The sequence below is a fragment of the Aedes albopictus genome, chromosome 2 (genome assembly GCF_035046485.1).
Source record: "Aedes albopictus strain Foshan chromosome 2, AalbF5, whole genome shotgun sequence".
NCBI lineage: Eukaryota > Metazoa > Arthropoda > Insecta > Diptera > Culicidae > Aedes > Aedes albopictus.
This window is the reverse complement of record NC_085137.1, coordinates 394,733,462-394,746,285: the sequence shown is the minus strand read 5'-3', so window position 1 is coordinate 394,746,285 and position 12,824 is coordinate 394,733,462. Positions and strand designations below refer to the sequence as shown.

Here is a 12,824-nt window from a genome sequence, read left to right as displayed (position 1 = left end):
ATATATGCGATAGTGACTTAAAATAGTACTTTATACAATGTACAGCGTGGTTTCTTGTGCGATTGCTGGTTGTCTGGGTGGGAGACGGTAGGATGGTCAAGCTCAAGCAAAACCAATGCCAGTGCCGCGGCTGGGTAATCGACCAACTAGCAAATATTCAATTAAAATGTTTATCGTAATATCAATGAAAGTATTTAATTTTTCCCAATTGGAGTGATACGTCTATTTGTCTGAGTTGTTAATGTTGAAGTTAGTCTTTAAGCTGGTGAGTTGGAAAACTAGTCGAATCACTATTTCAGCCTTATGTCATATCAGCCTTTTGTAATTTCAGTCTTTTGTGTTTCAGCCTTATGTTATTTCAGTCTTTCGTTATTCAGCCTTTTGTAAGTAACCCCATTACGTTTATCTAAGGGATTCCTGAAGAAATGATATCTGAAAATTTCTCCAGGAATTCAGAAGCATATTTTGAAATTCTTACAGGAGATTAGTTTGGGAATGTGTCTGAGCTGGCCAAGATTCTGACGTAGACATCTTATGCATGGTCCAGTCTATTTAGTTTTAAACCCGTCCTGAAAACCATAATTAAGCCAAAAAATATGCCATGTTAGTTTCATGGTAGTTGTAATAACCTCCTTAAGCTTATTTGACTTGAAACAATAACTTAGTTTCGGTTTTGAAGAGTTTCTTGGGCATTAAGCGTCTAGCAAATGATACAAACATGCAAAAAAGGGCATTTGCAACGGAAGCTCTCAGCCAAGAAGAAGGACGATAATAAAAAGATCAAATGTCAATTATTTAGTGCCATTTTCATATACTTCACAATTTTAATGAGCCAATTTTTTATGCAAGGCTATGAATACAGTTCACACAATCAGAACCACTTTTAGTCGGTCATTCATAGAACAACAATCAACCCATTTTAGGGCAGGTCAGCTGCGAAGCTCTCCTTCAGAAAACCGTCGGACAGGTTTTTCGGAAAGTTGGTCGCCACTAATTAATCATAACACTTCAGTCTGCCAGTCGGCAATCAGTCAGTCAGTCGGTCAAGCTAGCAACTATTTTTTAGCAATACATAAACCAATGACCGCCAGTCGCCGATCTGTGTCGATTTTTTGATTTTTTTTTTCAAGCACAAGACCAGTGCCAATCTATAAGTATACGTTCCAGCTGTGACGCGTGGAAGACACACAATGCAATGTTGGGGAGCACACATAACCGTCACAGGTGAGTTGGTCCCTCCTGCCTGGCCTGGTCTGAGTGGCTTCAAGCTGCGGTCCAATTTATGCCAACCAAAGCCTAATGAATGACGACGACCACCACAGCACCGCACCACCGGTCGGTCGGTCGACCGGTGAGCGAAACAAGTGTCGGCGACCTGCGCAAAGTTGCTTGCGCCGAGATGCTGACGATGATCTTTTTTTTTTGCTCGCTCGGTCACTTTCCGCGAGTTATGTGAGGGACGGACGGTCACCACCACACAATCCGTCCGCGAGCTGCAGGGTTGGCTTAAAAAATTGGAAAGGTTGTCGAATTAAACACATTACATTATTTGCGCGAGTTGTGCGATGTTTTGTGGGACGCCGGGACGGAGGACGACGACGACGACGACGACGACGGAAGGTGCAATCTAGGCAAATCAAGTGGCAGACCTTCAACTGCGCCGGGTGACATTTTAAGCTCGCTTTTCGTGGCCGGTTGTGGTGGTGGCGATGGCTTTTTCTTGCAATTATGCATGATTGGACGCAAATGTGATTGGATTGGCTTTCCGATGCGTTATGCAGTGCGCGAAGGGTTATGAGACTTTGGACGTTCAAGTGAATACGCAATTCGATTGACAAATTGGTTGGGCGATCAAATGTATTTCCTACTGAAGATTGCATGGTAAAATAACTTCACCTGAGAAAATGTTTTTGAAAGTGCCCTTGAAAGGCCTTAAACAACTTAGAGGGAATGGGTACAGCAATCAATGGAAATGAACAATATGACCTTATATCCAGACGTTCTTAGCCTGAATTACCTTTCCAAACAATCCATATCGTAGCTTCTCCATAGAAACAAACTTTCCGAGAAAGCCTTCGGAAGTCATAACTGGGTGACACAACTCATTGCCAAAAGCAAGTGCATTCGTTCGTAGAGCAGGTACCGCAAAACATCATGCAGCACCCAAACTATGCCACTGACTGTTTCGGCTTGCAATGCATTACGGCGGTTGATTGCCATGATGGAGAAAAGCGAAGAAGAGAGGTGTGAGCTTGTCACACCTCGATTATGCGGGTATCGCACCAGGTAACAACCGCGTGCAAGCTCGGCGAAGCACACGATTGATAGCGGACTACGCACGTTTCGTTGTTCGCTGTTGTTCGCCGCGGCGGAACCTACCAACCAACATTTGTATACGTGATCGACGGTTGAAGATCGGATCTGGCGCGCTAGAGCGAGCGCCATAGCGCGCGGAAGTGCAAACCTTGGGTTGGGTCGTTTTTGAACTGCGTGCTGTAGATAGAAGCCGCAACCTTTTCACTGGCAATTAGTGGGAATTATGTCGGATGATAAGCGAAATGAGGTTTAGTTGCGTCCGAATAGAATGGGAAAATTGTATTGTGATTCGGTTTAGTTATGGTTTCATTGATAGGTCGTGTAAACTAATTTGCGGCCTTGGTTGCGGCTAGAAAGAACCATAACCTTTTTGCGTTTTATTTTTCAGGGTTAGTGTGTTTATGACAATTGGGGTCAGACTTCCCCATGGAGATACCTACTAATAGTTTTGCTTACTACTTTTGACTATTTTTTCTTGAATTTGTGATGTAAAAGTACACATACGGGGTAATAATTTATTCCATACAAGCAATGTGAATGAGACTATCTAGTTTTAATGCTATTAGGTATGTACCTTTCATTTATTATCAAAAATGATTCAAAACATCATTCAAATCTCTATACTTCATTAACTAATCGAGGAAAAATGGCGCACTGGAAAGGTTCGCAATACTACGCGCCGAAGCCAGATAATCATAGCTACAAGTAAAGAAATCAGGTTTATCCGAAGATGTAATATCCAAATATGAGCACGAGCATGAGCATAGATGACCGTACAATTCGTAGTTGCTACTCCGTGATTGACCAGAACAATCGAAATTGCACAAGGAACCAACAAACGGAGCTTGGGAGTAACTACCGTCTCAATGTGCACAGTTCGAGAATTCCAAACTTTATTAGTCAATAACGGCGCCGGCCACGTCCTTACGGTCATCGAGGAAGGAAAAGGAATGTTAGTGTGACGTACGTTGCTACTAGAGACCGAGATCACCTCATCTTCTCCACGAGTGTCACGGGAAGGAGCTTTTGTTAGTGGGGAGGGAGAGAGTCACATGATTTGGATTCACTTTGGTAAGTGATGTGATTCTTGCAACTTTTACTTGAGTCAAAACATTTATTCATTTCGACTAAAATATTACAAATGTCGACACCGAAGATGACGAACCAATCAAATTTTTGTGTAAATGCATAAAATGAAAAAAAAAACATATTTAATATCAATTGAATGTGCCCTGGGAACTAGCGCCGACACATGACGTGACGAACTTTTCAATATTTGTTAGATAAATACACAAAAACCAGAGCAGAATTGTATATATCCTTTAGCATTAATTATTATGATAAAATGGAACGAGCTCACCAATAAACATCCTTCGAAGTGTCCTGTGCGTATGTGATGCTCTTCTCCGAAATCGCACTGAACCGCTACAACTATGTACACACGGGTACGACAATGTGCACAATCAAATTGACGACGACGTTGACGCGGCCGGTCCGAATGAAAAAAGCGGCCTTTTCACTTTGCCTCCAAAATCACACTCTATCCGAAGATGTAATATCCAAACATCCGAGGAAGTGTGTGCTGAATGTGCTGAAAAAGCATTCCAGAACTTCTTCATTAGAGGAAGTGAAATCGCCATTTTTCATACGAAGTTCGTTCACTCGGAAATCCTTAGATTTCGCTAGGATTTTGTTTAACCGACTGACTTCAAGCAAACTGGAAAAAAATGTACTAAGGTTCTTCCAGACACATCGTTCAGTTGACCCAAGACCTTTCTTTGTAAGCATGGCGAGCTGGCCTGAAAGCCTCCGAATCAGCCGAACGTCGTCTGTTACAACTCTTTCTACATTGTTTCCTGAGCTTCGCCAGATCAGAGTTCCACCAAGGGGTTCCTCCTGTCTTCTGGGATACTTTTAGGCAATCTCAAGGAACTTTTCCGTGTGATCTGGCTGTATCTGTATTAACGAGATTTTAGCCCTTGGCTAGTTCATCTCGGGACCCACGTTTTACTTCCCTTCCGAAGGAAGAACTCACATTTTGCGAGTTTGTCCGTGTGATCAATTGGAGCTTCTTCAAAACCATTTTTAGGTTTCCCCAAAAAGCTCCTTCTGGGATTTGCTAGGTTATCTCGTATTATTTAGTTATTTGAGAATTTCTGTCCGCTGGGATTTTTTTTTCAAGAGTTTCTTCTAGGAAAAACCTCGATGACCCCAAGAGTTGCTGAGATTTACCACGATGTTCCTTCTAAAATTTATCCAGTATTCTTCCAAATTTCACACGGACATTCTTCAAAGATTATTTCTGAAATTCCTCCAGAAGTTTCTTATAGAGTTCACCCAGTATTTCTATCCGTGATTCCTTAAAAAATGTCTATGATTTCATCAGGAGTTTATTCTGCGATTCTTCAAAGAGTTCCTTCTGGTACACGCAAACAGAGATTGGCAGATTCTAATACAATGCGGTATAAAACATATACAAATATTGTATTAAGGCTTTGTAAATACAAAAATTGGTAGGTGGCAGTATATCAAAAATTGTTTCGGCTTCCTAGAATCAGAAAAAGGAAAATTTCGCATGTGTGCGTGTGCTCTGTCGCACTGGTTTCTCATTGTTCTATTTTTCGACTGGTCATGGCAGCAGCTGCGGCATCAATTACCAAAACATGTTTAAGAAGAAATACGGGCGGCAGCAGGAATCGAACCGAGACCCTATCATGGTAATACGCAGCGCTCTAACCAGCACGGCTACAACTGCACATGGGTAGGGAGAGGCTGAAAACCATCGTTAACAACACAAACGTGGCTTGGCGATGAAAGTGATACAGCCGCCACACTGCACAATAGGTACAGAGCCGTATTTACGAAGACAAAACTGTCTAAGCTTGAAATTTAAGTTTTTAGACACATAGGTATTGTATTTTAGAAGGTTCTTTTTAATTGTGACCCGATTCCCCATTATTGATATGTTAAGGTGGTTCATCTGGTTAAACTGATTAAAAAATCTGCTTTCTAATAATGTTATTTACGATTTCATGATAGATGGTGATGGATCGTTTAATTAGAAATTCCACCAATAAGCGGAGCCAGAGGCCAAGCATATTTTGAATTTCATATATCTCAGGACTCTCACCACTTAGAAAGTTGGTGCCTTCGGCAATGTTGTTAAGTGATTCAAGAGCTTACAGTTAATGGTGTACTTGTTTTGAAATTTCGCCACTAGGCGGCGCTAGTTACACATTTGCAAAATCATTCCAATGATTGATTTTTTTCGTAAAGTAATCAAAAAGCTGTATATTTGTTTTCTTTGAACGTGTTTAATTCAAGTCAAAGATTTTTCAAAGAGCTACATATATATTAGTCATAAATGTGCAACATTTCATTTCATTCGGTTCACTTAATCCAGAGATATAGCAATTTTACGAAGAACACTCAAATATGAATTACTTTACTAGAGTTGCTCCAACTTCGTGTAAAGTTATCCAATCGAGTCCAAATTTGTACCGTTTATAGCTAACTAGTTGTGCAACTGACAGGTAAAATTTGAGAAAATTTGGTGTACTACTGCTTGCTGAATATATGTATTCGAAATAATAAATAAAAGTTGCATGCTTCAATTAATTTGCAACTCGCGCCGCCTACTGGCAGAACCTTGAACCAATCAGCTAATCAACTGAGAGGCCTTAACCAGCCTAACAACATCACCGAAGACATCAACATTCTAAGTGATCAGAGTCAATATAAGATTTGTTTGCAGAGGAATATAAGATTTGTTTGCTCACTAGCGCCGCCTAGTGGTGGAATTTTGAATCAAAAGGCCCATCATTTGTTAGTTCTTGACCAGCCAAGTAATATTGCCGACGACACCACTCTCTAAGTAATTAGGGTCATGAGATATTTGGTACAGACATTTCATCAGTATTAAGTCTGTCTCTGGCATGGCAGATATCACAGACAGCAAGACGTAGCACTTGCGAAATTTCCATACCGTATATCTTAGCACCATGATCACTTAAATATTCGGTGTATTTGGTAAAGTTGTTAGGTCAGCCAAGGTCTTACTGGTGATGGGCAGTGTGATTCAAAATTCAACTACTAGGTAGCGCTGACGATAAATCAATTATTATATTCGATATATCTCAGGACTCTGATCACTTAGAAAGTTGGTTTCTTCGGCAATGTTGTTTGGTTTATTAAGGCCTTTCAGTTGATTAGCTGATTGGTTCAGGATTCTGCCAATAGACGGTGCTAGTTGCAAATTAGTTGAAGCATGCAACTAAAAATAAAATAAATTATTATTTTTTTAAAGTGCAAGGGTGCTATTACACTCTTTTCCCAGACGTAAAATATTTGACCACTTTTGACAGATAAATTTTGGCAGGTTGTTTGGCTCTGTTTGTCCCTATTCGTTTTTCGAGAGTGACAAATATTTTTGTTTGCCAGGTACACCTTGGTCAAAATTGAACTGTCAAAAGTGGTCAACTATTTGGCATTGGTCAAAGAGTGTCATACTAGCTTAAGAAGCTCGAAATTACCAAATCGACTTGAAGCACATCGAAATCTTTATAAATCGAGCTGAAAATTTGACCAGAAGTCCATTTTAACATGAGAATTATGATACTTACTTCATTGGTGGGATTCAAGACATTTTCTAAAATGTGAACATGTCTACTGTGGAACCGTGTAGCGCATCTTAATACAACGAATGGATTATGATTTATCACATTTTCTGTACGTTTTTAATACATTGATAGAAAAGGCATATCTCAATTTTTGGTAGCTTTTCTTGTTTTGCGTGTACTTTGACAGGAAACTCAAAAATCTCCAATCCATACATTTCTTCTGGAGTTCTTTGGAAGATTTTTGAAGGAGTTCTTTGTGTTAATTGTACAGCATATGTTCTTTCTGGAACTTGAATACTTCCATGAGATATTGCCGAATGCTCTCTTTTCCTTTTTTGAAATCTCTCCAAGAGTTGGGAATCCTTCTTCTTCTTCTTATTCTTTTTCTTCTCTGGACGTCCCCACTGGGACTTGGCCTGCCTCGCTTCAACTTAGTGTTCTTTGAGCACTTCCACAGTTATTAATTGAAGGGCTTTCTTTGCCTGCCATTGCATGAATTTGTATATTGCGAGGCAAGTACAATGATACACTATGCCCAGGGAGTCGAGAAAATTTTCCCGTCCGGAACGGGAATCGAACCCGCCGTCTCCGGATTGGCGATCCAATGCCTTAACCACTAGGCTAACTGGAGACCCAATTGGGAATCCTTCAGGAGTTTATTCTGAAGGCTTCCAAGAGTTTCTTTTACTAATCCTCCAGGGATTCCTTCTGCAAATTATTCAGCATTTTCTTCTGGTGTGCCATAAGGAAATCTTCCAGGGTATATTTCTTGAAGTTTTCTCAAAGTTCCTTTTGACCCAAGTAACAATGTATGCTGAACAATGAGAGTATTAGCTGAACATTGGCTGATTAATGGTGTCAGTGGCTGAACAAAATGGTAGCCGAGCACTGGTCTGAAGTATGGTTTGTTCAACTTCTTTAATCAGCAATACAAAGATGGCTGAATATCTAATTGAATAGAATATTCTTAAACTGTGTAACCAGCTTTAACCCTTTGGAGACGGCATTTTCACCTCTCTGGATGCAACCTTGCTAGTCTAGAACACGTTTGTGATGGTTGATTTTGTCGGCTGGGCACATACGACCCATCCGTCCCCAAAGGGTTAAAACATACATCAACTAACATGTAGAATTAATCATCAGTTGGTGTAGGTGAAGTGACTCTAAATCACAAGGTTCGAGTTCAATTCCCAGTTTTCCCATAGATTAATTTATACATTCCTTAACATCTCTTCTGGAAAATGAAAACAGCAAATGGTATTTTTTTATTCGTGAATTTTAACTTAGGCTTATTCTTTACAAGATGGTAAAAATGCGCTTCCGAAAGTGTTTTTTTTTTAATTTCTATACATATGATTGATTGCTGATCCAGTGCATATTAAGCCTTAAATCAGCCTTTCAATGAATTTCAAATCAGCTAAAGGTTGTATAAAATCACCAAAATTAGATGTTCAGGAACTGAATAAAGAAATTGTACCTCTTGTGCTCAGCTTTTGTTCACATGATGACTGCTTTTAAAAAAGTTGGAAAACACGTTTGTACATCACCAAACTGTTACCTGGGAACTCCTGCATTCTCGAAAAGGATTTCTGAAGAATGTTTTGTAGAAATTCTCAGAAGAAATGCATTGAGGAATCGTGAGATATCCACAGAAGGCATACAAGGTGGAATCCTTAGCAGTAGTTACTGAAGAAATCCAAGATGGCGTTTTTGGGGCATTAGAAAGAAGCAATTCCCGGATATTCTGTAAGAACCTCTAGAAGAAAATTCTCCAAAAGGAATCGCTGGAGGAATCCCCAGTCGATCCAGGCACTTTTCGTAATGGAAATTTCCTTGACTTGCTTGATTATAGAGTATCTTCGTGTCTGCCACACGATATACATATGCAAAATGATTATTGGCAGAGGAAGCTGAGAAGTAAGTATTTTTCCAGGACGTTACGCCAAGAAGTGGATGGAAAAATTTTATGTCCATTTAAATTCTTCTGCGGTATTCAACAGAACTTGGGTCTAAGTAGCACACTGGATCGTCTAGACTAGAAGGTATATTTTAAGGTTTATATTTCTCTGCTTAGTTTACAAATTCGTATGAATATGGGCAATTTCTTGCTGAATGTACAAAGACTGCAGCAAATGATCTTCCAGTTCTTAAAAAAATGCATTATCCATAATCGCATAAAAGATATTCGACAAAAGTAGGCATTGGAGAAAATGGAGCCTAAAGTTACAACACTTTCGCTAGTATGGGAATGGACCGGAATTTCAAAAACTTCAAAACCATTTATTTTGCTTCAAAATTTTCTACAGCACTTCCTGTATACCAGACGAATTACCAAACATCAAATCGGACCTGAGTATGATTGATAACACGCTTTAAGGCCAGTCTATTTTTCTAGTGTGATGTTATGCGGTCAGATTTGACAATGAGATAAAATGACTTGGTATTTATTTCATAAATCCACGGGCAAACCTTATTGAACTAGTCGAAAGTGGTGTGATATGATGATGATCTAAGATATCAACTAAACAACATATGCAAATGTCACAAATATGCAGTTATGAGCACCTCCTCAGCCCCTACCTAAACGATTGACTTCATATTTGAATGACCCTAGACCCGTATTTTCTACTTCGTCATTAGAGTGATCAATTTTGAAATCGGAACTAAAATTACTCTAGAAGTCCCAACTATTGAACCACACTGTGAGAGCTAGTAAAAATAAAGAAAATATCCAATGAAACCATTACGTTATTTAGTTTTTTGTTTTCAAAAAATCATATCTCAAAAATTAAAAAAAAAAAATTTGTTTTTATGTTTTAGCCAAATTTTCCAAATTAGCTGAAAAAAAATTAAAAAAAAAACAGATACCCCTCTGGTCCACAGATTATGAAAACATGAAAAAACAAAAATATACAAATATTTATTGTATCTAAACACAATTTAGGAAGGGCCACCAAGCAACATTTTTAGTCAAATATAAAAACCATCATAAAACTAAAATAAACGGTGTGAGGCTTTATGACGGTTCTGAAAACCTCTCTTCGATTCATCCAAATGTTACTTGGGTTTTAACGTATTTAAAAAAAAGTGAAATGCAATATAATTCAAACAAAATTAAAAGACATTTCAAAACGGCCAGCTGGTGCAACAATCATGATTTTTTGAAAATTTCTAGTTAAAAAAGCCAAAAAATTCCTTTTCCTGCAACCTGCAACCAAATCAAGAAAACTTTGAACTTTTCTCTGGACTTCTTTTTCTCTCTTGAATCCTTTCTTTTGATTCTGTTTGAAATTATGTCAGACATTCTTTCAAGGCTTCAATCGTGAATACCTATAAAGACATACAGAATCTTTTCCAAATCGGCTACTTATTGTTACAATTATTTCACAGAAAGCCATAAAATTAAACACTTAGCTTAGATTCAGGCTCGATCGCAGTAGAGATAAAAAAAACTGTACTGGCAAAATGTCTGAAATTCATTAAATTAACAAGACCTTTGTTTCAATGACCTTTAAGACGTGTTAAACTGTTTTTTGTCTTTGATTGGGGGCTGAAAGTCTCTGAAATAAAGACAAATCAATCAAATCTTTGATTAACGAGTTTTTTAGCCCTTTAGTTTCCGTTCCGAAGGAACAACTCACATTTGGTGAGTTTGTCGGTAGTGGGATTCGATTTCAGATCCTCAGCGTGATAGTCACGTGCTTTAACAATCTCACCAGGTCTCCTATACAAATTGAAATTTAAAAGTAACACTATCCTCTCGGATTTGTTTCTACCAATACCAGTGATGTAACAGCGAGTGCTTATTGAAACAAACATTTTCTCTCCGAATCCACTCCACAAGTCACATCTCATCACATCACTCAAATAGCATCCGTTGTTCACGACGAAAACACAACATAAACTCCTCCCATTATCTTCCTACGCATCGCATCACAACGCCAGCAACAACTGCGCCCCAGACCAACCCTTTTACAATTAACAATACTTACCTAATCGGGCAATTAACACACAATCGATCGTTAGCGCCAAACTTCAACTTCAATTGTGGAAGCCGCCTGTCTGCTCGTTTTTGGAAGTCCACCTTGCCTCTTTTCCGAAACTGATTTTTTTCTTCTTCTCTCAAAGTCGTTCACCGCCACCATTCACAGATTCCTCTCTTATTATGAACCAGTTGGTAATTCGATGTCAACTAGCACCCCTATTGTATTGGTTCACCACTTGGAGATTCACTTGATATTTTCCAGTTACACGGCACTTTGATTTTTCTGTTTCGCGTCTTCGCACTCAATACAGGTTTCACAACTTTCAGTTTCCAAATGCACTTCTAACCAAGATCAGAACTCGCCCAACTGTGCCCGCACGGTGGCATTCAACATCCGTCTTCAGCGATGCGTTCATAATTTATTAACATGTCGATACTCATTCTCATTTGCATAAAGCGAATCCGGCGTGCGGAGGCTGGGCTGCATTCGTACGTTGAAGCATCTTCCCCGCTGCTGTACGAGGGCGAGAGCAGTTCGCACGTTGCCAAGTCGGGGCGGCGATGTGGGCTTATCCACTGTGCCCCGTTCGCCCGACTGACGACTGTTCTCCAAACTCCAAAGGCAGAAATCAGTGCACTTCACACATCACACCGCGTCGAGAAACTCGTTTTTCCGATTCGGTATCTTCCTGGACCTTCGCTATTGAAGTGTTGTTTGTGTTAGGCTCTTCTTTTGGACGCGACGATCTACGCTTTGTCTGCGTCCAGCAATCACAAGTTTACGACACACTGGGTTTTCTTGCACTTTCCACATATATCTTCCTCACAATCACGCTGCCGTTGATGATCATCGATCAAAGTCGGGGGAGTCACGTTACATAAGTCAACAGCGTCTCTTACACCCCTTCCCCAGAAACCCAGAACTTGATCAACATCCACCCAAACGCACTTGTAGGTCTTCGGCAGGAACGCCGTGATCCTCCACTTGATTAACTACCCTCCGATAGCCATCTTCACTCGCAGAAGCGACTCAAAACTCCAACCAATAAAACAAACATCCGAAGTCGTGTCCCCCTTCAATCCGCACTACTAGAACACCGGAGCGCCAAAGGTTTGGGGTTACCGTTCACTCGAAAGTCACCACACGGACTGACGGACGTTTCGCTTTCGCTTGCAATCTTGCCGCTCTGAAGCCTGAACTCTCATGAATGCATGTGTTGTCGTCCCCCCGAACTTCGAACATGCCGGAGTGCTCGAAGCAGCCAGAGCGGCAGCAGGCAGCAGTTGCGCTTCAACTTCACAGCACTCCATCACGCGCGTTCCGTCCGAACCCAGGTGGTGGAGTTCGGTGAAGATCTTCTCTCAAACATCAGCGCAGCGCCGCAACACAGCATCCAGTTTTTCTCTTTCTCTTTGTACCGCTATAGTGATTCTTCTGCGATGCATCGCGTTACTCGTGCGAGAGAATCGAGAGAGGCAAATGTGCAATCTTTCTCTCCTCTTTGTTGCGTTGCACGTTAAGGTTCATTTTTAGTTAAACAACTTGTTTTACTCAAACTAATCTATGGAAACGATAAATAATCTTGAGTCAAAGTCCAAGAATGTTACATGAAAATAGTTTCGTAAATTTCATGTACCAGTTTGAGGTAAAATTAAAAGTTTCAAGTATTCTTCATGAAATAAACAAACATTTGTATTAGCGATTCTAAGCGTGCTTTCTCGAGTTCTCTTCTGAGAATACCCGAAAGATGACCTCCCACTAAACTAGCCGAACCGACCTCACTAAGATAGCACCGTACCGTAGCAGAGATCCCGTTTAGCATTTTAGATGACTGTCCATTCAATTAGGGCTGTGATTGATGATGATGGCGGTCTGATTCTAGCTCCCTGGGAATCCTTAAGAT

The 12,824-nt window shown here is 40.1% G+C and overlaps 1 protein-coding gene across 1 annotated transcript in view; it reads right to left on the bottom strand.

Annotated features, from left to right (window-relative positions):
• LOC109410775 (mucin-3A) overlaps positions 1-12,260 on the bottom strand; it is a 619,568-nt gene extending 607,308 nt beyond the window's left edge. The window contains exon 1 of the mRNA XM_062853232.1: positions 10,928-12,260. The gene's annotated coding sequence lies outside the window, so the exon portion shown is untranslated. The remainder of the gene's footprint in view (positions 1-10,927) is intronic.
• Positions 12,261-12,824: the final 564 nt, after the last annotated feature.